The sequence below is a fragment of the Sinohyriopsis cumingii genome, chromosome 12 (genome assembly GCF_028554795.1).
Source record: "Sinohyriopsis cumingii isolate HCF-2022 chromosome 12, ASM2855479v2, whole genome shotgun sequence".
In the NCBI taxonomy this organism is placed as follows: Eukaryota; Metazoa; Mollusca; class Bivalvia; order Unionida; family Unionidae; genus Sinohyriopsis; species Sinohyriopsis cumingii.
In genome coordinates this window covers 44,169,568-44,196,760 of record NC_142972.1, presented here as the reverse complement: position 1 = coordinate 44,196,760, position 27,193 = coordinate 44,169,568, and the positions used below count along the sequence as shown (strand labels likewise).

Sequence of the window (27,193 nt, the reverse complement as noted above, 5' to 3'; positions counted from 1 at the left end):
TATGCTGGACTTGACCTTATCCAAAATTGAGTTCATTTCTGCTTGACCTGATTAACTTTTTTTAATTTCATTTATGTAAACTAATAATATCATCATTATTCTCTATGTGTGTGAGCTTATTATCAGGATTATTATTCAGGTAAACAAGAAAGAGTAAATATGTTGATCAGGGTCAGGGTTTTTGGAGATGCCCATGTGAATTTTACAGGTCATTGTGTTGTAAATAAACAAGGCTCATTAGATCATTCTAGAAGGTTATTTTCCATTAGATAATGTTTGTTTTAGAAAATGCTAATTGTGACCTAAGGTCAAGTCAAGAAATATAATCTTGTGATTGTGAGGATTTAATCAGTCATGCTTTAACATCTACCACCTTCAAGTTATAATATGCTGTGACCAGTTTGTGCTGAATTTCTTTTTCTTCAAATTATTGAATTCAAGTGATTTTTTTCTCTGGAAATACAAAATTGCTCTAATAAAATTCTTGGATAAAGACAGTCATTGGAATTTATACTGAATTCAAAACTAGAATATTTATGTGATTCAACAAGATACTGTTGACACATCAGCACTCCATAGGATATAACAGACACGTCATCACCTTTAGTTTTGGATCTTGTTGAGACTTTAACTGAGTTTTATTCAGGACTTTTTATTATTAGGACTTGTGTCTGTATCTCTTGGATTATTTTGGGATCTAATTTGCAATACTGTAATTTTTTTTTCTTCTGATTTTTACTTTGTATTTTAGGGAAATAAATTATTTGTTAAATTTTACAGAGCTTGTTGTCTTCACCCTTTTCTGTTACTTATTTTAAGAGCATAGACTTGTAACAATATGTAAAAAGTAACAGTTGCAAGCAGATCCAAATTGTAACAGGTAGCAGTTTTAAAATTGTGTTTATTTGGGGTTGTTTGCTTGGTATTACAACACATAGACATTTACTTGTATATGAGAGGATACATGATCACATCTCATTCTTTGGTGAAAACAGAAAATGTCATTAGACCATAAACCCCTCAGTTGTTAGAGAATCGGACTTGTAACCCAAAGGTCATGGGTTTGATACCTACCTTTGATGGATGCCTTGGCATGTCCTTGCAAAAGGTGCTCGGTTACCATTTCCTGAACATGATGTAATCGCAAATAGTGTATTAAAAGTTCTTCTAAAACCAACAAACACAAAGCAGAAGACATTTGATCAGTATTTTACGTGGATCTGAAATATTGTGCAATAGTGTAATATAGGCCAAGGTATACATATAGGCTAAGGTATATGTATAGGGCAAGGTGTGTGTATATAGGCCAAGGTGTACCTATAGGCCAGGGTGTACACATAGGCCAAGGTGTACATTCAGGGCAAGTTGTACATATAAGCCAAGGTGTAAATATAGTCCAAGGTATATGTATAAGGTAAGGTGTATATATATATATATATATAGGCCAAGGTGTACCTATAGGTCATGGTATGCATATAGGCCAAGGAGTACATATAGGCCAAGGTGTACATTCAGGGCAAGTTGTACATATAAGCCAAGGTGTGCATATAGACCAAGGTGTACATATAGGCCAAGGTATACATTCAGGGCAAGTTGTACATATAAGCCAAGGTGTGCATATAGACCAAGGTGTACATATAGACCAAGGTGTACATATAGGCCAAGGTATACATATAGGGCAGTTAATAGCATGTTCCTCATATCAGTCATTTGCTCCACAGAATGAATTTGTTTTCATATGATATATTGTTTATTATGCCATTGGAAGAAAGGCATATTAAGACCTGTCTAAGGAGGAGAGGCAGTTTTATTTGTTTACCAGCCAAGTGTCACATAACATCATTTATCTTAATTTGTTATTGGATTCTTACAGATTTTTTTATTTTATCTATGTTTATATATCATATACTGGCATTTAATTCTTGGCAGTAGTGTGAAGTAATACCTGTTGTTTGTGATATATATATAGGCCCATACATGATACCTAACTGGTTATCACACTCTTGTAATTTATACAATAATCCCTCACAATAAGGTCCTTTATTATAATGCCACTCCTTTTATAAGGCAGATATGGTCATGTTGCTCCAGAAAACGATGTTGTAATGAGGGAGTACTGTATAATGCAATACTTTATTTACTCTCACTCTCAGTCTCTCTCTCTCTCAATTGATTGATAACAAAAAAACCTTCTTGAACAAATATTGCATCCATAATAGTTCTCATGTTATTCAGTATATCTTTATATTATTTTGGTTATACATGTTGGATTTTTGTTATGGAATGGCTCTTCAACCCAGAGTAAGCTTATGATGGGCAAAATATTTAAGAAATCCCTTCCCCCAACAAGACTATTCTCAGGTACAGTCCGATATCATAAGTCTGGCTCCTTGGATAAAACTTGGATTTACCAAACTGTTTAAATAGACTTCCCAAACAAATTACATTCCATTATTGTATCCTGTCAAAGTTACAGTAATGTAATACATTTTGGAAACTTGGCAATATTTTGCTATAGATGCATAGGTATAGCTGGTCAAAATAGATGCATATCCATGCAAAAAAAAACAACATAGAGAGGGTTGAGAAAGGAGAGTGTTTTGGTAAAGGTTATCTCCCATTGATGTGATGGAGCCTTGTTGACTAAATGTAGCTGTGTTACTGATGTGTACTTTTCCCATTCACTTAGGGATCCATGAATATTACTATATATACTTAGTTTTAAATTAAGTCCATGCCCGTACTGCAAAGACCCAGATCTGCCATTGAATAGTGTGCTGGCAGATCTGGGTTGATGCAGTTAGTTAGGAGCAATCAGTGGCTGAATTGCTGGCACATTATGTGATACCAGATGAGGGTCTAAATTGTTTGCAGTTGCACCATACATATTTATGTTATTTGTACACAGAATGGATTATTTAATTGTTACATTCAGATCACCAGCTTATTAGCAAATATATATGTTAACTGTTCACAGAATGGATTATTTAATTGTTACATTCAGATCTTTTTTTTTCTAGATTTGCATATCATGGCGGTTAACTTTATTTGTAGAATCCTTTACGTTCTGCTAGCAGTATTTCCATAGGATATCATTATGTTCCTACCTGTTGTAATGCAAGTTGAAAATAATAGGACATATCATTGACACATTTGGTATAGATCATGATGACCTAGTTTGGGTGGAAGTGGAAGCTGTGATCCTTGAGATAGTCCCTCAACAAGTTTCTTCACTCTTTCAACCAGAGCACTTTAAGCCTCAAATGTAGGTCACAGCAATCTAGTTGGGAGGTAATACCATGATGTCTCAGATGTGGCATGACCAGTGTAAGAGTCGATTGGCCTTAATAAAAAGTCTAACTTAAGCTGTCTTTGTATATAGTCTTTGTCAAAATGACCTCTTTTGGCATAGCATGCTATCAAACTTCACAAGTTCCAGTGTTTTTGAAAAGCAATCATTTATATTTGGGCATTATGGGATTGTGGACTACATGCAATATTTACTTACCTCCAGTATTGAAGAGCTTGACAACTTGCATACACTATGCACCTCAGAAACTGAAGATTTGACAATGAATGTGCTTCATTGAGCATGAGCAATTTTATGCTTTGCAAAAACACATGTTCAGACATTTTTATGAAGAATTTTACTTAGTTACAATATACAGTCAAGACTTATTAAACCAGCCTTAGCAAGTCATCACAGCAGAATATGTAAAGGGGCCAAGTGTTTGGAACCATTTTGTTACATTCTGAACATGCATGTCCACTGAGCTGGTCAGTGTAGGGATAATATCCAAAATTGGATAGTAAATCTCCATAGGGCAGAGGCACTTACTTGCTGGCAGTAGTGCAGAGTGAGAGAGCTATATGGGGGAATAGGATGTTGTTTCGTGAAGATGCAGCCTCTCACTAAGTTTCATGACTGTGGCATAGCCTAGTAATGGAGTCATTAAAATTTAAAAATTCTAAGAGCAATATAATGCCATATCTATATGCAAGCAGACACACACACACACACACACACACACACACACACAAACACTTACTTGCATGTTTCTAAATAAGCTTCAGTCATATAGTAGGCACTGCTTAATGTTAATGTTTGTGCTGAAACATTTTTTTTATAAATGTATCTTAATAGGCATAACACATGGTACCCAGAGTTGTGTGCCCATGGTCTGCATAAGGTGCACAGAGTTGTGTGACCATTATCTATGTTTCATGTATCAATGGCCTGTCATTTTTTAAACTGTACCTAGCACTTCCATAGGTAGGGATATTTGTGTCCTATTTAGATGTTTTTGGACATATTTCTAATTTCTTTTATGTCCCATTTGTCAGTTGTGGTACATGGCTAATACATTATACCTGTATGAAACACTTCTATCACTGCCATATAGTTCAACTTGTAGGAGCTACCCAAAATATTTCTTGTAATTTAAATTGAATTTTACACTTCAAAAAACTACAGTATTCTTCCTAAAAATTGACAGATATTTTGTGCAAAATATTCAGATAACAAATGATTCCATTTCATAGAATTTTAAAGTGTCACAGCAGGTTTTGGTACAGAATTTCACAGGGGAAAATTTCATTCATATTTTGACTGAATTTTAAAAGTTGCTTCTAATTCATGGCCGGTTTTTATATTGTGCAGACAGTTGCAGTTGCATTAAAGGATAACCACAGTGTGTAAATAGCCTACTTGATATACCTGTGTAAAATTCTTTCAAGTCATATGTATGCATACCCTTGTGGTTAGGTAATTACTAAGTCAGATGTGTAAAATAATTTATGGTTAGGTAACTACTAACTCATTTGAGTACATGCCTTCATGATTTGCTAACTACTAAGTCAGATATGTCCATGTCCTTGTGGCTAGATAAATACTATGTCCGATGTATATATATGCCCCTGTAGTTAGGTAACTACTAAATCAGTGTGTACATGCCCTGATGGTTAGGTAACTACTAAGTCACATGTGTACATTCCCTGATGGTTGGGTAACAACTAAGTCACATGTGTACATTCCCTGATGGTTGGGTAACAACTAAGTCACATGTGTACATGCCCTGATGGTTAGGTAACAACTAAGTCACATGTGTACATTCCCTGATGGTTGGGTAACTACTATGTCATATGTGTACATGACCTTATGGTTAGGTAACAACTAAGTCATTTGTGTACATGCCCTCATGGCTTGGTAACAACTAAGTCATTTGTGTACATGCCGTCATGGTTAGGCACTACTAAGCCATGTGTACATTCCCTCATGGCTATGTAACTGCTAAGTTATATGTGTACATTCCCTCATATTTAGATAAATACTAAATCATATGTGTACATGCCCTCATGGCTAGGTAACTACCAAGTCATTTGTGTACATTCCCTGATGGCCAAGTAACTACTAAGTTATTTGTGTAATACCCTCATATGTGTACATGACCTTATGGTTAGGTAACTACCAAGTCATTTGTGTAAATGCCCTCATGGCTAGGTAACAGCTAAGTCATTTGTGTACATTCCCTCATTGTTAGGCAACACCTAAGTCATATATCTACATGCCCTCATGGTTAGGTAACTACTAAGTCTTTTGTGTACATACCCTCATGGTTAGGTAACAACTAAGTCATTTGTGTACATGCCCTCATGGTTAGGTAACTACTAAGTCATATGTGTACATGCCGTCATGTTTAAGTAAGAACTAAGTAATATGTGTACATGCCTTTATGGCTAGGTAACTACTAAGTCATTTGTGTACATGCCATCATGGTTAGGTAACAGCTAAGTCATTTATGTACATGCCATCATGGTTAGGTAACTACTAAGTCATTTGTGTACATGCCATCATGGTTAGGTAACAACTAAGTCATTTATGTACATGCCATCATGGTTAGGTAACTACTAAGTCATTTGTGTACATGCCATCATGGTTAGGTAACTACTAAGTCATATGTGTACATGCCCTCATGTTTAAGTAAGAACTAAGTAATATGTGTACATGCCTTCATAGCTAGGTAACTACTAAGTCATTTGTGTACATGCCATCATGGTTAGGTAACTACTAAGTCATATGTTTACATGCCCTCATGTTTAAGTAAGAACTAAGTAATATGTGTACATGCCTTCATGGCTAGGTAACTACTAAGTCATTTGTGTACATGCCCTCATGGTTAGGTAACAACTAAGTCATTTGTGTACATGCCATCATGGTTAGGTAACTACTAAGTCATTTGTGTACATGCCCTCATGGTTAGGTAACTACTATTTCAGATGTGTACATGCCCTCATGGTTAGGTAACTACTAAGTCATATGTGTACATTCCCTGATGGCCAAGTAACTACTAAGTCATTTGTGTACATGCCCTCATGGTTAGGTAACTACTAAGTCATATGTGTACATTCCCTCATGATTAGGCAACAAGTAAGTCATGTGTACATGCCCTCATGGTTAGGTAACTGCTAAGTCTTTTGTGTACATGCCCTCATGGTTAGGTAACTACTAAGTCATATGTGTACATTCCCTGATGGCCAAGTAACTACTAAGTCATTTGTGTACATGCCCTCATGGTTAGGTAACTACTAAGTCATATGTATACATGTCCTCATGGTTAGGTAACTACTGAGTCATATGTGTACATGTCCTCATGGCTAGGAAACTGCTAAGTCATATGTGTACATGCCCTCATGGTTAGGTAACAACTAAGTCATTTGTGTACATGCCATCATGGTTAGGTAACTACTAAGTCATTTGTGTACATTCCCTCATGGTTAGGCAACAAGTAAGTCATGTGTACATGCCCTCATGGTTAGGTAACTGCTAAGTCTTTTGTGTACATGCCCTCATGGCTAGGTAAGTACTAAGTCATATGTGTACATGCCTTCATGGTTAGTTAACTACTAAGTCATTTGTGTACATGCCTTCATGGCTAGGTAACTACTAAGTCATTTGTGTACATGCCCTCATGGTTAGGTAACAACTAAGTCATTTGTGTACATGCCATCATGGTTAGGTAACTACTAAGTCATTTGTGTACATGCCCTCATGGTTAGGTAACTACTAAGTCATATGTGTACATTCCCTGATGGCCAAGTAACTACTAAGTCATTTGTGTACATGCCCTCATGGTTAGGTAACTACTAAGTCATATGTATACATGTCCTCATGGTTAGGTAACTGCTGAGTCATATGTGTACATGTCCTCATGGCTAGGAAACTGCTAAGTCATATGTGTACATGCCCTCATGGTTAGGTAACTACTAAGTCATATGTGTACATTCCCTCATGGTTAGGCAACAAGTAAGTCATGTGTACATGCCCTCATGGTTAGGTAACTGCTAAGTCTTTTGTGTACATGCCCTCATGGCTAGGTAAGTACTAAGTCATATGTGTACATTCCCTGATGGCCAAGTAACTACTAAGTGATTTGTGTACATACCCTCATGGGTAGGTAACTACTAAGACATTTGTGTAACTGCCATCATGGCTAGGTAACAACTAAGTTGATTGTGTATGTGTCCTCATGGTTAGGTAACTACTATGTCATATGAGTACATGCCCTCATGGCTAGGTAAGTACTAAGTCATATGTGTACATGCCCTCATGGTTAGGCAACTACTAAGTCATTTGTGTACATGCCCTCATGGTTAGGTAACTACTAAGTCATGTGTACATGCCCTCATGGTTAGTTAACTACTATGTCATTTGTGTACATGCCCTCATGGTTAGGTAACTACTAAGTCATTTGTGTACATGCCCTCATGGTTAGGTAACTACTATGTCATTTGTGTACATGCCCTCATTGTTAGGTAACTACTAAGTCATATGTGAACATGCCCTCATGGTTAGGTAAATACTATTTCAGATGTTTACATGCCTTCATGGTTAGGTTCTATTAAGTCATGTGTACATTCCATGGATAGGTAACTACTAAGTCAAATGTGTACATGCCTTCATGGTTGGTAGCTACTATTTCAGATGTTTACATGCCCTCATGGATAGGTAACTACTAACTCATATATGTACATACCTTCATGGTTAGGTTAACTACTAAGTCATATGTGTACATGTCTTCATGGTTAGGTGACTACTAAGTCATTTGTGTACATGCCTTCATGGTTTGGTAACTACTTTGTCATTTGTTTGTATGCCCTCATGGTTATGTAACTGCTCAGTAATATGTGTACATGCCATCATGGCTAGGTAACTGCTGAGTCATATGTGTACATGCCCTCATGGTTAGGTAACAACTAAGTCATTTGTGTACATGCCCTCATGGCTAGGTAACTACTAAGTCATATGTGTACATGCCCTCATGGCTAGGTAACTACTAAGTCATATGTGTACATGCCCGTAACAACTAAGTCATTTGTGTACATGCCCTCATGGCTAGGTAGCTACTAAGTCATGTGTGTACATGCCCTCATGGCTAGGTAACTACTAAGTCATATGTGTACATGCCATCATGGCTAGGTAACTACTAAGTCATATATGTATATGCCCTCATGGCTAGGTAACTACTAAATCATATGTGTACTGTTCCTCATGGCTAGGTAACTATTAAGTCATATGTGTACATTTCCTCATGGCTAGGTAAGTACTAACTCAGATATGTACATTTCTTCATGGTTAGGTAACTACTAAGTCAAATGTTTACCTGCCCCTGTGGTTAGGTAACTAGTAATTCAGATGTATTCTTTCCTTCATGGTTAGCTAACTAGTAATTCAGATGTATTTTTTCCTTCATGGTTAGGTAACTGCTTAGCATGATCTGTCAAAGATAACAACTTATTTTACTAGTAAAGTGAACATCACTCGAACAGATGTCACATACCTATATTATACCAGTTACAAAACAGATGTCACATACCTAAGTAATATATATTAGACAACAGATGTTACATTCATATGTTATACTAAACTGAATTTACAATCACAGTTAAACTGTCAAAAATGTGGGCACCTGACTGTGAATCTATTCAAGATGGGCATCAGGGTAAGGTTGTTGCCTTGGGACCTGTGTACCCCAGTTGACATAAAAATTATGCAGTAATTTGCTATAGCAACTCTACTTGCTGGGCTCCACTGACAGTGTGGCACCTTGGGCTTCACAAACGATACAGCTGGGTTTGTATCTGTCCAATATTTGGTGAATAACAGTTAGAGAATAAAAGAAATCTTATAGAGTGAAACTCTTTGATATCTCAAATCAAAGTGGTTTTATTTGTCACTAGTCCTTACAAAGTTACAGGTGATAAGTTTGATTTTGGTTTCCAGAGTTTAATGAAGTACATGTCAACTCCAGTAATAAAGTACATGGCAACTCCTGTTGTAAATCTGATACATGAATGCTGACAATCAAAATAATGTCATACCCCTATGATGTTAATGTGGTAGTTTTCCTAATCTATAGTCATGTTATATCCCAGTGTTGTTGATGTGGTAGTTTTCCTAAGCTATAAGCATGTTGTTGTATCCCAGTGTTGTTGATGTGGTAGTTTTCCTAAGCTATAATCATGTTGTCATATTCCAGTGTTGTTGATGTGGTAGTTTTCCTAAGCTATAATCTTGTTGTCATATCCCAGTGTTGCAAATGTGGTAGTTTTCCTAAGCTATAATCATGTTGTCATATTCCAGTGTTGTTGATGTGGTAGTTTTCCTAAGCTATAATCTTGTTTTCATATCCCAGTGTTATTAATGTGGTAGTTTTACTGAGGTATATTCATATTGTCATATCCCAGTGATGTTGATGTGTTAGTTTTACTGAGGTATAGTCACATGTTAGTGTTGTTTTACTGAAGTGTAGTTATATTGTCTATTATCCCAGTCATTTTTTATGGTCTCCATTATTTTGCTGAGGTAGTAGTCACATTATATAAATTGCATTTATGTTGTATCATACTGGTAGTTTAAGTCAAGTATAGTCATATTGTATAATACCCCAGCCATGGTCTATGTTTTACTGAGGTATGTCATATTGTCATACCCCATTTATGGTCTGAGTTCATTTATTGAGGTATGTCATATTGCCATATCCCATTCATGGTCTGTGTTAGTTTACTGAGATTTGTCATACTGTCATACCCAAGTTATGGTCTGTGTTTGTTTACTGAAGTATGTCATATTGCCATATCCCAGTCATGGCCTATGCTAGTTTACTAAGGTATGTCATATTGTCATATCCCAGTTATGGTCTGTGTTTGTTTATTGAGGTATGTCATATTGCCATATCCCAGTCATGGTCTGTGTTTGTTTACTGAGGTATGTCATATTGCCATATCCCAGTCATGGTCTGTGTTTGTTTACTGAGGTATGTCATATTGCCATATCCCAGTCATGGTCTGTGTTTGTTTATTGAGGTATGTCATATTGCCATATCCCAGTCATGGTCTGTGTTCGTTTACTGAGGTATATCATATTGCCATATCCCAGTTATGGTATGTGTTTGTTTATTGAGGTATGTCATATTGCCATATCCCAGTCATGGTCTTTGTTCATTTACTGAGGTATGTCATATTGCCATATCCCAGTTATGGTCTGTGTTCATGTACTGAGGTATGTCATATTGTCATACCCCTGTCATGGTCTATGTTAGTTTACTGAGGTATGTCATATTGCCATATCCCAGTCATGGTCTGTGTTAGTTTTACTGAGGTATGTCATATTGCCATATCCCAGTCATGGTTTACTGAGGTATGTCATATTGTCATACCCCAGTTATTGTCTGTGTTTTTTTACTGAGGTATGTCACATTGCCATATCCCAGTCATGGTCTATGTTAGTTTACTGAGGTATGTCATATCCCAGTTATGGTCTATGTTAGTTTACTGAGGTATGTCATATTGTCATATCCCAGTCATGGTCTGTGTTAGTTTTACTGAGGTATGTCATATTGTCATACCCCAGTCATGGCCTGTGTTAGTTTACTGAGGTATGTCATATTGTCATTTGAAGTTTTGCAGGCTTTGATCATCAAGTTTGGAAAAAACTTGTTAAGACTGAATGACATTCTTGTGTTGTCAGTCTGCCTCTGTGATGACATGTATTAAACTCTGCCAGTAGTCACTTTTCTCACATTGTCTTAAAGTTTTATTAACCATTTATATTTAAAAAAAGAGAAAACTGAAGTAGCAGCATGGTTAAAGGAGTCATTACTTTGGTAAACTCCTAGTTAATGCTTTCATATATTAGTTCTGTAAACACTTAGTCAATATTTTGATAAAGTAATGTTTTGATATACAGTAGTTATAATTTTGTAAACTCTCTAATCAATGTTTTGATATACTGTAGTTATAATTTTGTAAACTCTCTAGTCAGTGTTTTGATATAGTACTGGTTCTGTAAGCTCTTAGTTCATGCTTTGATATAGTATTTGTTTTGATAGGGTCACATAATATTACTTAGTATTGGGCACTCTGCAGCTCCAAAGACACATGTAATGATTGTGGAGTAAGATAACCTACAAGGATTGATACTGATTCTCACTGTGTCTTGGCACAGTACAACAGCTAAGGGCTAAGAGATCAACCATCCAGAGCAAGAATAGTTTTGAAGTTGTCTTCGGGGCCATACATTTTGTTTTAAAAGATTCTGGGTCACTACCCCCAGTCCCCCCACCAAGAAAATTAAATGGTCAATCCTTGCAAGCTTGTATTCGTGATAATAATTTAGGTATCATACCATAATATAATTAGGATTTTAGAGGCCCCTTAGAGGATAATTAGTCTAATTAAAACAAAATTTAAAATTTTCAATCAAATTTTATTCATACCGCACTAAACATTTAGATGTTAATGATGTGTTTTATTGTATGCAGATTCTGAACCAATTAAACAGTGGTTGGATGTATTGACAAACAGCTATTGGATGAATTTACAAACAGCTATTGGACGAATTTACAAACAGCTATTGATGAATTTACAAACACCTATTGGATGAATTTAAAATCAGCTACTGAACGCATTTTCAATATGCTACTGAATGAATTTGCAAACAGCAATTGGATATAATTACAAATCTTTATAGGTGCATTTACAGTTTTTTCTTAGTCCTGGATTTTTACTTCTTTAATATCATCATTTTTTCCTCAGTAAACCAAAACCCTTCAACTCTGAATACCAAAACAAATATTGATCACAAATTTCAATTTTATGCTGAAAAACTCCATAACCCAAAACTCAATTCAACTCGCAAATATATTTTAGTTGCTAAATTCAGGACAAATGCAGGAACAGATTAATTATGATTAGTAAGTACTGTAGGGGGCTTATCTGTGAGACAAGGATCCAGAAAATGTCTCAAGGGCATGCAAGGTTAAAACAATACTTGCCACGTACCAACACACCATTATAGTGTGGTAACAGGCTATCTGAAGTCTTTGCATCATACGGAATAACCAGCTTTTAAGGCGAATTATTAATAACTAATTGGTTATTTAAGAAAGACTGTGTTTATGTGCCTATTTTCTATGTGATAGATCCTATTCATTTGTATACATTATCAATAGAACGTTGTTTGCTTTTTTGTAAATAATTAAATATCAGGACTTTATTAACCAGGCATGTGGCCCAACCTGTGATGCTTTACTGAAAGAGACCGGCAAGGCAGTATTCTAATAGTCAAATTTACTCAATTACATACCCTAAAGTTTTCATATTCAGTGTTTTAAAGAAAACACTGACATTACTACATATGTGTGTAATCTGACTATGGCACACAAAAATGGAGCCGTTAGTATGAGCCACATTAGTTTAGGAAACATGTAAGAAAAACAGACAATGCTTCTTCAAGTCAGGCTTTTGAACTGTGAGCATTATGAATTACATGGAGTATTAAATATTGTGGATTGTCATTCATAAATCTAATGGATTTATCATTAACTGATAAAATTATCTCCTTTGGCAGATGTTTCTTGTGATGAGGACTGTATTTGAATGTGGAACAGCTGTATATATTTCTGTGACAGGATGTGATTTTTGGAAGGAACATATATTGTTTAGCTAATTCTTCATTAAATACATGAATTTTAAATAGATAATAGCTTTCTTAATTTTGTGTACTCATACAGATGCAAACACTGATGTTTTTATGATTACATTCTCTCTTGTCACATCAACTTTTAGAATATTTTTCTCCGCATCTGCACATAATTCAGGAAACCAAAACCCCTTAAAATCTTGGGTCCCAAGTTTTTTATTATTTAGGGGATTCACTGTATTTATAAACAGCTTTTTAGATGTACATGTATTTACAAACAACTATTTGATACATTTGTAAACAGATATTGGATGTATTTACAAAACAGCTTTTGGATTTATCTACAAAACAGCTATTGGATGTATTTGCAAACAGCTATTGGATGTAATTACAAAACAGCTATTGGATGTATTTACAACACAGCTATTGAATGTATTTACAAAACAGCTATTGGATGTATTTACAAAAGAGCTATTGAACGTATATAAACTACAAAACAGCTATTGGATGTATTTATGAACAGCATAATCTTGCTAATCACATTAACATGACTGTTTAATAAGTAATTTTATATAATTTACTAATGATGGAATATCAATGGCTGATTGGTTTACCTATTGGATCCCTGACTAGGAGGGTCCTGATTCAATTCGTACCCAGACAAGGCTGGGTTGGTCACCATGGTGTGCCTCGGCAAGGCCTTGTATTCCAATATCATCAGCAAGAGATAGCCTTTCATGTGTTTATGTGTCATGGAATGCTTATGACAGTTATATTTGTAATGATTTAAAAAGTATCTGTTAACTCAAGGACTAATTTTCAAATGCAGAGAAACCAGCCGTACCCCAAACCTTAGATTAATGACACCCAAACGCTTTCTAATTTCAGAGCCAAAGGAAGAAATATTTTAGAATGGTTTTCAGTACTCTGGGAGCATAACATGGAATAACATTCCAAAAGAAATTTTTTAAAACTTTATCACATCCGCTTTTCACTATGGGTATATGAATTGGATGAAAGCTGAATCTTAATTAATACCACATGGTTGTAAGTATAGGTTAGTATGTGTTACACAAGAGTTTAATTTTCACTAGAGAACACTATAAGTAACTTTGTCTATTAGTGTGTTTACAATTTAACTATAGTGTATGTCATTGTGGTCATGTATGTGGATTTATTCAAATTAAATATTAGTTGTTGTTCTAAAACTTTCATACTAATATAGTTTAACCAGACTGAGTTTCTATTCAGTCATGATTGTTGAATGCTCAGCACCTTAATTATCATTTTTTAAAAACCTTTGAGATGAAAATAATTGATCGTTATGGACTTTTACAATGGTTGCCAGGTACTAAACTGGGTAAAGAAAAGATGACATTGGACTTATACAGATTATAAGCAAGTTAGTTTGCATTTGTTTTCAACACATGCTGCTGTCATTGTGATGTCAGAGTGCTCAACATTGAATCCACTTTGTACTGGATCAAACCGTTAGGTTGACCTTGTCCAAAAATGTCTACACTGTTTAAATTGAATTTAACTCTCCTTCTCCGTGCATGTAAATAATGACCATTCAATGGAATATGGATGTGTGAGGATTGTTGTTGTTGATTATTGTTGATGTTGTAGGCTTTAAAACCATTTTTCAGCACAAGTTAGGCTATACATGACGGCCAGTATAAACGGTGGAGGAAGAACCAAGGAAAACCTGGAAAGAACCACCAACCCACAAGAAGCTACTGGCAAGCTTTCTCACTTACCGGCACATTGGCCGAGCCCGAGACTTGAATCCACACAGACAGAGGTGAGATGGCAATGATCCGTAACACTGAGCACTTTAGACCACTTGGCCACTTGGGGCCCCGATGAATGAGGAACCTGATAAATTGAATAATTGCCATTTAAAGGTATGTGTAATCAAATTCTGAAAGATTGACGCCCATTATTGAAATAGACACTTCTGAACACCTACACAACCTGTATTACTTTTACTATAGTCTGGGTCTGTAATTTCTATGTTTATGATTGTGAAATCAAAGTGTATATACTAACATCTTTATGTGAAATGGCTTTTATATATATATATATATATATATATATATATATATATATATATATATATATATATATATATATATATATATATATATGGATATAATGATGACAAGTTAGATTAGTTCTGTTTTTTAACTGAGCTTCCCTCAGTAAATAAAGTCTTTATTGTTATTATTATTGTTATTATTATTTGTTATTATAATGTTACAGTGTGCATCCTCCCATAACAATCACTCTCTAAAACAGTAAAGGTTTATTATCCAATGAATTCCACTTGGTTGTCCCAGCAGTTAGTTGTTTAATTAATTTTACGTTATTTAGCTAAAATTGTCATCCCAAAGTTGACTGGTATTGATAGGTTATACTGCAAATTATTTAAACAGGTGTTAGATTGAAACTAATCCATGTCAGTTATACTAGAGTTCATTATTAAGATTGATTTTTAAACAGTCTATTTATAGTTCATTGCAATCTACAGTCATGCAATAAAAGAAAATACACAATATAGATATAAACAACAATATATTTTTGCACAGAGAGAGTTACACAAAAAAGCATGATACAAATAAATAATGGAACTTGACATTCAAACATTGAGGATTTAAAAAGAGACTAGATTTGTGTTTATAAAACATGAATGCCCACACTGCCAAACTGCAAACCAAAAGTCTAAATCCAAGATGTGCAGATGTTTCTGAAAGTGTGAAAATTTGCTATAATGGTATGAAAATTGGTTAGATTATCTGCATATACATACCAAGATGCCTACCTAATTTCAACTAATTGTTGTTATCTACATATACATACCAAGATGCCTACCTAATTTCAACTGATTGTTGTTATCTACATATACATACCAAGATGCCTACCTAATTGGTTAGATTATATACATATACATACCAAGATGCCTACATAATTGGTTAGATTATCTACATATACATACCAAGATGCCTACATAATTGGTTAGATTATCTACATATACATACCAAGATGCCTACCTAATTGGTTAGATTATCTACATATACATACCAAGATGCCTACATAATCGGTTAGATTATCTACATATACATACCAAGATGCCTACCTAATTTCAACTGATTGTTGTTATCTACATATACATACCAAGATGCCTACCTAATTGGTTAGATTATATACATATACATACCAAGATGCCTACCTAATTGGTTAGATTATCTACATATACATACCAAGATGCCTACCTAATTGGTTAGATTATATACATATACATACCAAGATGCCTACCTAATTGGTTAGATTATATACATATATATACCAAGATGCCTACATAATTGGTTAGATTATCTACATATACATACCAAGATGCCTACATAATTGGTTAGATTATATACATATACATACCAAGATGCCTACATAATTGGTTAGATTATCTACATATACATACCAAGATGCCTACCTAATTTCAACTGATTGTTGTTATCTACATATACATACCAAGATGCCTACATAATTGGTTAGATTATCTACATATACATACCAAGATGCCTACCTAATTGGTTAGATTATATACATATACATACCAAGATGCCTACATAATTGGTTAGATTATCTACATATACATACCAAGATGCCTACATAATTGGTTAGATTATATACATATACATACCAAGATGCCTACATAATTGGTTAGATTATCTACATATACATACCAAGATGCCTACATAATTGGTTAGATTATCTACATATACATACCAAGATGCCTACATAATTGGTTAGATTATCTACATATACATGCCAAGATGCCTACCTAATTTCAACTGATTGTTGTTATCTACATATACATACCAAGATGCCTACCTAATTGGTTAGATTATATACATATACATACCAAGATGCCTACCTAATTGGTTAGATTATATACATATATATACCAAGATGCCTACATAATTGGTTAGATTATCTACATATACATACCAAGATGCCTACCTAATTGGTTAGATTATATACATATACATACCAAGATGCCTACATAATTGGTTAGATTATCTACATATACATACCAAGATGCCTACCTAATTTCAACTGATTGTTGTTATCTACATATACATACCAAGATGCCTACCTAATTGGTTAGATTATATACATATACATACCAAGATGCCTACATAATTGGTTAGATTATCTACATATACATACCAAGATGCCTACCTAATTTCAACTGATTGTTGTTATCTACATATACATACCAAGATGCCTACCTAATTGGTTAGATTATCTACATATACATACCAAGATGCCTACATAATTGGTTAGATTATCTACATATACATACCAAGATGCCTACCTAATTGGTTAGATTATCTACATATACATACCAAGATGCCTACCTAATTGGTTAGATTATCTACATATACTTACCAAGATGCCTACATAATTGGTTAGATTATCTACGTATACATACCAAGATGCCTACATAATTGGTTAGATTATCTACATATACATACCAAGATGCCTACCTAATTGGTTAGATTATCTACATATACATACCAAGATGCCTACATAATTGGTTAGATTATATACATATACATACCAAGATGCCTACCTAATTGGTTAGATTATCTACATATACATACCAAGATGCCTACCTAATTGGTTAGATTATCTACATATACATACCAAGATGCCTACCTAATTGGTTAGATTATATACATATACATACCAAGATGCCTACCTAATTTCAACTGATTATTGTTATCTACATATACATACCAAGACGCCTATGGTACATAATTTCAACTGATTGTTGTTATCTACATATACATACCAAGACGCCTGCATAATTTCAACTGATTGTTGTTTAATCATGCTATGGAAGATGTCAAAGTCCCAAAAGTTCAAAACTGTGTTAGCGATTGAAACATGTCTGTGATGACCTGACCGTTTCATTTGTTTATCTATGTTTGAATACCAGTATGCTAGCAAAATCTCTTTTCTCTTCATTGATTGGTTTGCACAAGAGATTAATGGATATATGGACATATGGACAGACATGACCAAATTAAGATGTGCCTCAAGAAGTGTGGGCATGACAATTGTGTAAGAGAAGATTACTCTCTCTTTCCAAACTGACTCAGCAGGAAACATGTATGGGGAACAATAAGACTATTTTGAATATCTTCCATATTGACATTTGAGGAAAGAGTTAGTGCCCTTTGGTAGATTACTTTAAATAGACCTGTAGACTCCACCCCCTTTCCAAGAATCAGTTGTTGGTTCACAAAGTCAGCTGAAATGGATAAGTAATCAAACCCACCCATGGTTAATCAGCTTGAGGTCAAACACAGGCCAGCATTTTTTCCTTAATCACTTAATTTTGCAAAGTCGACATTCATGTACAACTCACATATCTTTGACAAAAATGCACTGATTTACAGCCTACCTCAATTTATTTCTTTTTGAGGGAGGAGTTAGCAAATTCCACATCTTTCTATTTTTGTACAAGATAATTTTCTTTTCTTCATTTTTAGCCATTGATTTGACTTCAACATTAACACTTTGTGGCACAAGTCCATCAAATGATGACATGGAATGATGTCAACAGGACTAGCTTATATGATCTCTTTGTTAATGCTTTGTGGCAAAAGTCCATCAAGTGATGACATGGCATGATAACTAGAGGTCTTGTAAGATCCCATTGTTAACACTTTGTGGCACAAGTATATCAAATGATGACATGAAATGATGACTGCAGCACTTATCTGACCTCTTAAATACAAAGCTACACATCATATTTGATTTAATAGAGTTTTGATGCAGGCTGGTGGGAAAGAGGGTCATACAAAGGTCACAAATATTCTACCAAATTGCATTTGTCTACATTGAATAGTTATTGTGTAATCTTGCTAGCACTTCATGGGAAGGGTGGATGGATGGATGGACAAATATAACCACATCAGGATGTCCCCACTTCAAACAATGTGGCATATAAGAAAAGCATTATTATAAATTATTGTAACAGTTTTTATTCAAGCTATCTGTTTCTAAGCATTTATCTTTTAAATGTTGATGGTGAGACAATATTGTATAAATTTTCCAGCATCAACAGTGGTGTCATCAACTAGACTCTCTTAAAGTTTTTGAAAGTCATGTCTTCAACATCATGTATTGTATTCAACTGAATGTTTTGTATAATATTATTCAATATATATGCATGAAGTTTGTTTTCTGATATGCAAGGATTTTCGGCCTTGACGGTGTAAGCAGAAAGCCAGGTCAGCACAAATCCATTCACCAATATGACACCATGTTATGTAGAACTTTTTTTTATCTTTTATTTTAATAAGACAAGGGTTGCTCAGGTGCAGTCATGCTCACTGTTATCAAACCACACCTTTACTTTATCTGACCAAAAATTGTTGATTTACAGTGTGAAGCCACTTCACTATATATGATAATCACTCAAAAAGTAGACCGTTGACAAGGATAGTTAGTACAGCGTTGATAACCCGATTTACGATGTGCCACTTCAGCATACTAGTATACAGTGATACAAAGCAGACCTTTGACAAGGATAGATACTGAAGTGTAGCTAACCTGATTTGCAATATCTGAAGTGCCTCTTGAGTATTTATGTCCTAGTTAGATGTGAACTACAATCCTCACTGGCTGGATTTGTTTTTCTGCAAAATTTAAGACATCATATACATATTAGTGTCCATGACTTGAAATAAGACTTGATTCAGTTGTTTTAATTTCAAATAAGGTAGAAAGTTTGGTGGCAAGCTATTATATTTAGTCATGTATGTTTAGTACCACAAGGGATCTAAATGAGAGTCTCTCTCTCTCTCTCTCTCTCTCTCTCTCTCTCTCTCTCTCCATATTATACTATCAGAATACCATAATACAACTAGTCCTTTGTAATTGAATTACAGAAATATTTAAATGGACACCTTATACCTGTTTCATCATCATAAAACACACATAACTAATAAAGCTATTTAAAATTCAGTCAATTTGATAAAGCAGCAATATTTTTCAACCGTGTCATAAATTGACACCAACCCCAAAGGATTTTTCTGAAATATTTATTCTTTAGAAGGTCACTTTTGATGCATCACTTTATTTGGTTGATTATTATTGCAGAAAATACATATAATGCATTTACATGTGAACCAGCTATTACTATACAAAGAGCAGAATAAATTTCATGTCAGTCAGCCACTACGGTATGAAGAGCAGAATAAATTTCATGTCAATCCACCATTACCATATAAAAAGCAGAATAAATTTTATGTTGAATAATATCCCAAAATAAATTTTTTAAAATCTAGCACATCCGCTTTTCACTATGGGTATATTAAATGGATAAAAGCTGAATCTTAATTAATACCACATGGCTGTCATTACATTCTCTTTGCTAGTGGCATCAAGATATATGTCACATACATGTAAAATAACACTATGTTAAACATTGCAACCACTTTGCCATAAGACAAATAATGTAAACAATTACTTTGTGCTCCCTCCCTCCCCCTCTCTATCTCTCTGTCTCTGTCTCTCTCTCTCTCTCTCTCTATATATATATATATATATATATATATATATATATATATACGACATGTACACATTTTTGAAAAAGGCTAAACTTAAGCGCAAAGTTTCAAATAATATGGACCCATGTGAACTATTTCATGCTAGAAAGGAAGGCAACACTCAGAATTTAAGATCAATTTCAGCTAACACATTTCCATCCAAAAACACAATAAAGAACTCTTCAATTTTTTTTCAATACTCAGGTTCACTAATTTTGAGCAGAACCCCAAAAGGAAATTAGAGAAAATAAAATATAAATGCATTTAATTATAATCTAATTGGATAAAAAGTGGAATTTGTTTCATTTGACAAATACATAACAAATTAGAGTATAAAGTCTCAACCCTCCACTCTGTTGTCTCACTATTTTTGCACTGTATATTCACAATGTACCTAGTTGTACCGTATATACACATTGTACCTAGTTGTACTATATATACGCAATGTACCTAGTTGTCCTGTATATGCACAATGTACCTAGTTATACTGTATGTTCACAATGTACCTAGTTGTACTCTATATACACATTGTACCTAGTTGTGCTATATATACACAATGTACCTAGTTGTATATGCACAATGTACCGAGTTGTACTGTATATACACAATGTACCTAGTTATACTGTATAGTCACAATGTACCTAGTTATACTGTATAGTCACAATGTACCTAGTTGTACTCTATATACACATTGTACCTAGTTGTGCTATATATACACAATGTACCTAGTTGCATTGTATATGCACAATGTACCTAGTTGTACTGTATATACACAATGTACCTAGTTGTACTGTATATACACAATGTACCTAGTTATACTGTATGTTCACAATGTACCTAGTTGTACTGTATATACACTGTATACCTAGTTGTACTGTATATACACAATGTACCTAGTTTTACTGTATATACATGATATACCTAGTTATACTGTATATGCACAATGTACCTAGTTGTACTGTATATACACAATGTACCTAGTTGTACTGTATATTCACAATGTACCTAGTTGTACAGTATATACACAATGTACCTAGTTGTACTGTATATGCACAATGTACCTAATTGTACTGTATATTCACAATGTATCTAAGTTGTACTGTATATACACAATGTACCTAGTTGTACTGTATATACACAATGTACCTAGTTGTACTGTATATGCACAATGTACCTAATTGTACTGTATATTCACAGTGTACCTAAGTTGTACTGTATATACACAATGTACCTAGTTGTACTGTATATACACAATGTACCTAGTTGTACTGTATATGCACAATGTACCTAATTGTACTGTATATTCACAATGTACCTAAGTTGTACTGTATATACACAATGTACCTAGGTATACTGTATATACACAATGTACCTAGTTGTACTGTATATGCACAATGTACCTAGTAATAATGTATATACACAATGTACCTAGTTGTAGGAAACATGGTACTAATGGTATGGAAAATGGGAACCAGCCTGGAAATGGGTAAACCTAAAATACAGTATATATGGGTTAGGCTGACTAGGATTGGTTAATAATGTAAGTTATGTTTTAGGAAAAAGAATCTTTTGAGAGCTTATCCTAGTTGTAAGTGAAAATAGAGACATTGTTTTATTGATGGAATTTCAGTCCTTTAACAGTCTTGAGTTTGAAACACTCATTACTAAAATTAGCACCTGACTCTTTGGTGCTAAATTGAAAGCACATGTTTCAAATGTATGCAGATCCAGAAAATGCCACGGCTCATATCCTTTCCTCTAAACAGAAGCTGACATCCAGGTTTCATCTATACTGATAAAAATAGGTTTGATCATGAGTACTCAAAAATTATAAGTTATTGAATTTTTAATATCATGGGGTTTGCATAGGTTTACTATGGGAACTAAATTAGTACCGCAAGTCCTATAGACAGCCACAGCAATACAGTGACTCCACATATGCAAGTGCAATTTACTTTACTATAAATGAAATCACATGGTTCTATTTGTGGATAACGCGCAAAATTAATTCATTTTGTAAACCACAGAGTGACTTTAGGTAGGATATTAAATGTGTATTCAGATATATCAACTGTTGCCAAGAAGGGGGAGGGGAACAGTGTGTAGATTTGACTATGTTAGGTGGAGTGTTAGCACTTTGGTTTATATCTAAGTGATGCATATATAACCTTTATACAATTTACATTTATAGAGTAATTACAGTAAGCAATATGATATTTCCTAGTTGTGATTTGAAACATAATGATTCAGATATGATCACTGAGCTCTTTTCCACCATGCTTAATGGTGATGACCTTATGACTTTGCATTCGTCTACTTTCTTTCAATGACTGTTTTGAAAGTTCATATTTTGCATTTTAATGGACTTATGTCTACTTTACTTTAGTTTTAAATTATATGTCTTCTGGGAGGAATTTTAGGTAATTTTTGTCATTTAAATCTCTTTTTCTGTAATAATTCATGTACATATAGATGGTCACCTTGACCTTTTGCTCAATAATTACATAATATGATAAAGCTGGTAACATATTTCAGCATTAAATTGAAGAGCGATAAATGGTGATATTAAAAAAGATGATTCTTATATAACAGCTTTATTTTAATATTTTTTCTTACTTTCTTAAATAAAGCTCAAATATTTAAATGTTGCCTGAAATGCATCATTGGTCTTTAGGTGAAGATGAACTTGCAATATAATGTAATATTCACAAACGTAATCTTAGACAAGCAGGACTATGCACATTGCTTACTTATGTATTGAACTTACTATTCCTAGGGCTGTCAAGAAAATCAAGGGTGAGTATAGGACACATGGTACTAATGGTATGGAAAAATGGGAACCAGCCTGGAAATAGGTGAACCTAAAATAGAGTGTATATGGGTTAGGCTGACCAGGATTGGTTAATAATGTAAGTTATGTTGTAGGAAAAAGAATCTTTTGAGAGCTTTGTTGTTGTTGTTGTTGTTGTTGTAGGGTTTAATGCCATTTTTCAGCACACGATAGGCTATACATGGCGGCCAGTATTAATGGTGGAGGAAGAACCCGGGAAATCCCCGGAAAGAACCACCAACCCTCGAGAAGCTACTGGCAAGCTTTCTCACATAGCCACATTGGCCGAATCCGAGACTCGAACCCACGTAGACAGAGGTGAGATGGCAGTGATCCGTAACGAAGAGCGCTTTAGACCACTCGGCCGCTCGGGGCCCCCTTTTGAGAGCTTATCCTAGTTTTAAGTGGAAAAAATAGAGACATTGTTTTATAGATGGGATTTCAGTCCTTTAACAGTCTTGAGTTTGGAACACTCATTACTAAAATTAGCACCTGACTCTTTGGTGCAGAATTGAAAGCACATGTTTCAAACACATGCAGGTCCAGAAAATGCCGTGGCTCATATCCTTTTCTCTACACAGAAGCTGACATCCAGGTTTCTTCTATACTGATAAATATAGGTTTGATCATGAGCACTCAAAAGTTTTAAGTTATTGGATTTTTAATATCATGGGGTTCACATAGGTTTACTATGAGAACTGAATTAGTACCGTGAGTCCTGTACTGTATATGCACCATATACCTAGTTGTACTGTATATACACAATGTACCTAGTTGTACTGTATATACACAATGTACCTTATTATACTGTAATTTCACAATGTACCTAGTTGTACTGTATATACACAATGTACCTTATTATACTGTAATTTCACAATGTACCTAGTTGTACTGTATAAACACAATGTACCTAGTTGTACTGTATATATACAATGTACCTATTTGTACTGCATATACACATTGTACCTAGTTGTACCGTATATACACAATGTACCTAGTTGTACTGTATATACACAATGTACCTTGTTATACTGTAATTTCACAATGTACCTAGTTGCACTGTATATACACAATGTACCTAGTTATACTGTATATTCACAATGTACCTAGTTGTACTGTATATACACCATGTACCTAGTTGTACTGTATATACACAATGTACCAAGTTGTACTGTATCACAATGTACCTAGTTGTATATACACCATGTACCTAGTTGTACTGTATATACACCATGTACCTAGTTGTACTGTATATACACAATGTACCAAGTTGTACTGTATCACAATGTACCTAGTTGTATATACACCATGTACCTAGTTGTACTGTATAAACACAAGGTACCTAGTTGTACTGTATATACACAAGGTACCTAGATGTACTGTATAGTCACAATATACCTAGTGGTACTGTATATACACAAGGTACCTAGTTGTACTGTATATACACAAGGTACCTAGATGTACTGTATATACACAAGGTACCTAGATGTACTGTATAGTCACAATATACCTAGTTGTACTGTATAAACACAAGGTACCTAGTTGTACTGTATATACACAAGGTACCTAGATGTACTGTATAGTCACAATATACCTAGTGGTACTGTATATACACAATGTACCTAGTTGTACTGTATATGCACAATGTATCTAGTTATAATTTACTGCTCTAGTGGCCTAGGATGCGAAATGTCGTGGGTTCGATCCCCGACCAAGTCATACCAAAGATTTACAAAAATGGTACTAACAGCTGCCTCACTTGATGCTCAGCATTAAAAGGTTAGTGTTAGGACTAGTTGGCCTGCTGTCAGAATAATGTGACTGGGTGGGAAATCAAGGCACATGTCTGCCGCATGATGCCCCAGTGCTAGACATCACTATAAACTGCCACAATGCAGACATCATAGCAGTATGACTGAAAAATTGTTAAAAACTACATTAAAAATCCTAATCACACACACACACACACACACACACACACACACACACACACATGCACAATGTACCCAGTTGTGCTGTATAGACACCATGTACATGTACCTAGTTGTACTGTATATACACCATGTACCTAGTTGTACTGTATATTCACAATGTACCTAGTTATATTGTCTATACACAATGTACCTAGTTATGCTGTATATACACCATGTACCTAGTTGTACTGTATATACACAATGTACCTAGTTGTACTGTATATCCACCATGCACCTAGTTGTGCTGTATATTCACAATGTATCTAGTTATACTGTATATTCACAATGTACCTAGTTGAATGTACTGTATATATACAATGTACCTATTTGTGTTGCATATACACATTGTACCAAGTTATAATGTATATACACAGTGTACCTAGTTGTACTGTATATACACAATGTACCTAGTTGTACTGCATATACACAATGTACCTAGTTGTACTGTATATACACAATGTACCAAGTTGTACTGTATATACACAATGTACCTAGTTGTACTGTATATACACAATGTACCTAGTTGTACTGTATATACACAATATACCTAGTTGTACTGAATAGACACAATGTACCTAGTTGTACTGTATATACACAATGTACCAAGTTGGGGCATATTCTTTCAAAATTTCATGCTTATATTTGTACATGTATGCATTTAGGTTATTATCTATGTTTTTTTTTTTGTTTTTTTTTTTTTTTGTGTGTGCCACAATGTACATAAATATGCATATAATAGAGGGCTGCAATGAGGATTAATTCCATGCAGTTAACAGTATCATCCTCTTTAAAGTCATTCTTCTTCTTATTATTATTATTATTATTATCAGTACATATGTAAAATATTGGCCTCTGAAGAAAAATATCAAAGCATGCACATATAATCAGAATCATTAAAAATCAACAAAATGTCCAGATTTCAATATTGGTTACAATATGAATGAAGAGACTGGACCTTTTTATATAAAAAATGCATTTCATAGCCATTTAAAAATAATTTTCAGATGTTTCTAGACATTTTTTCAGCTAGTTACTTTTCCATATTTAAGTATTGTATTAATGTTTTTCAAAATGTATTACCTCTCTCCATACTTGAATAGTTTATTTTCTCTTAGTTTTCTAGGAGATGGAAATGTTATGCTGGTCTCCATTTTATGACTTCGGGCTATTCAGGTTTGTGCAATCAAAGTCGATTACTTAATATGTATTAAATGAATTCATAAGAAACAGACTACACTTCTTATGATCCAACCAGTTAATCATTAGGGGTGGGGCTGGGATTTTCTTTACAACCAGGATATTTTTTTGCACTAATTTGTTGGATAAAGTTCATTCTTTTTTTCTACAAATCACAGTGAGAGAGTTTTTCTTCCTTCAAGTTATGAAGGGGCCATATATTTTGTTTTAAAATCCTAGGCCCCCAAACCCAGAAAATGAAATGGTGAGTCCCTAATAACCTGTATCACTTTTGGGGTGCTCCAACTAAGCGTTTCTTGCAGAGGGGTGGGCTAGATATGGCATGATTTGTTGTTTTATGGCACAGCAGCAGTCAGGCATGTTGAAAAAATGAAAAAAATAATTACAGACTTTCTCCATTAATCTGAATCAAGCTATTACAAAATAGTAACAACTTTTCTTCTCACTGCAGTGTTCACAGATTTTGAAGTTTGTATTTAACTATTGTTTTGAAAACAACTTCAGCTGTATGTCACAAACTGAAAAAAGACATTTAAAAATAAACAAGTCTCCAAGATTGTTCCTGGACCAGTAGATGAATCATCTGTAC

The 27,193-nt window shown here is 34.4% G+C and overlaps 2 protein-coding genes across 12 annotated transcripts in view; one reads left to right on the top strand and one right to left on the bottom strand.

Annotated features, from left to right (window-relative positions):
• The window catches only part of LOC149786356 (profilin-4-like), an 87,050-nt gene that overhangs the window by 17,687 nt on the left and 42,170 nt on the right, over nucleotides 1-27,193 (top strand). The window lies entirely within an intron of this gene.
• Nucleotides 1-27,193, bottom strand: part of LOC149786357 (protein FAM228B-like) — a 116,103-nt gene that overhangs the window by 70,174 nt on the left and 18,736 nt on the right. For 10 of the 11 annotated variants that reach the window (XM_089976767.1, XM_089976778.1, XM_089976766.1 and 7 more), the window contains exons 2-3: nucleotides 19,607-19,692; nucleotides 14,740-14,857 (exon numbers count right to left, since the gene is read on the bottom strand). The exons of the other annotated variant lie outside the window; for it this stretch is intronic. The gene's annotated coding sequence lies outside the window, so the exon portion shown is untranslated. The remainder of the gene's footprint in view (nucleotides 1-14,739; nucleotides 14,858-19,606; nucleotides 19,693-27,193) is intronic. 11 annotated transcript variants of the gene reach the window in all.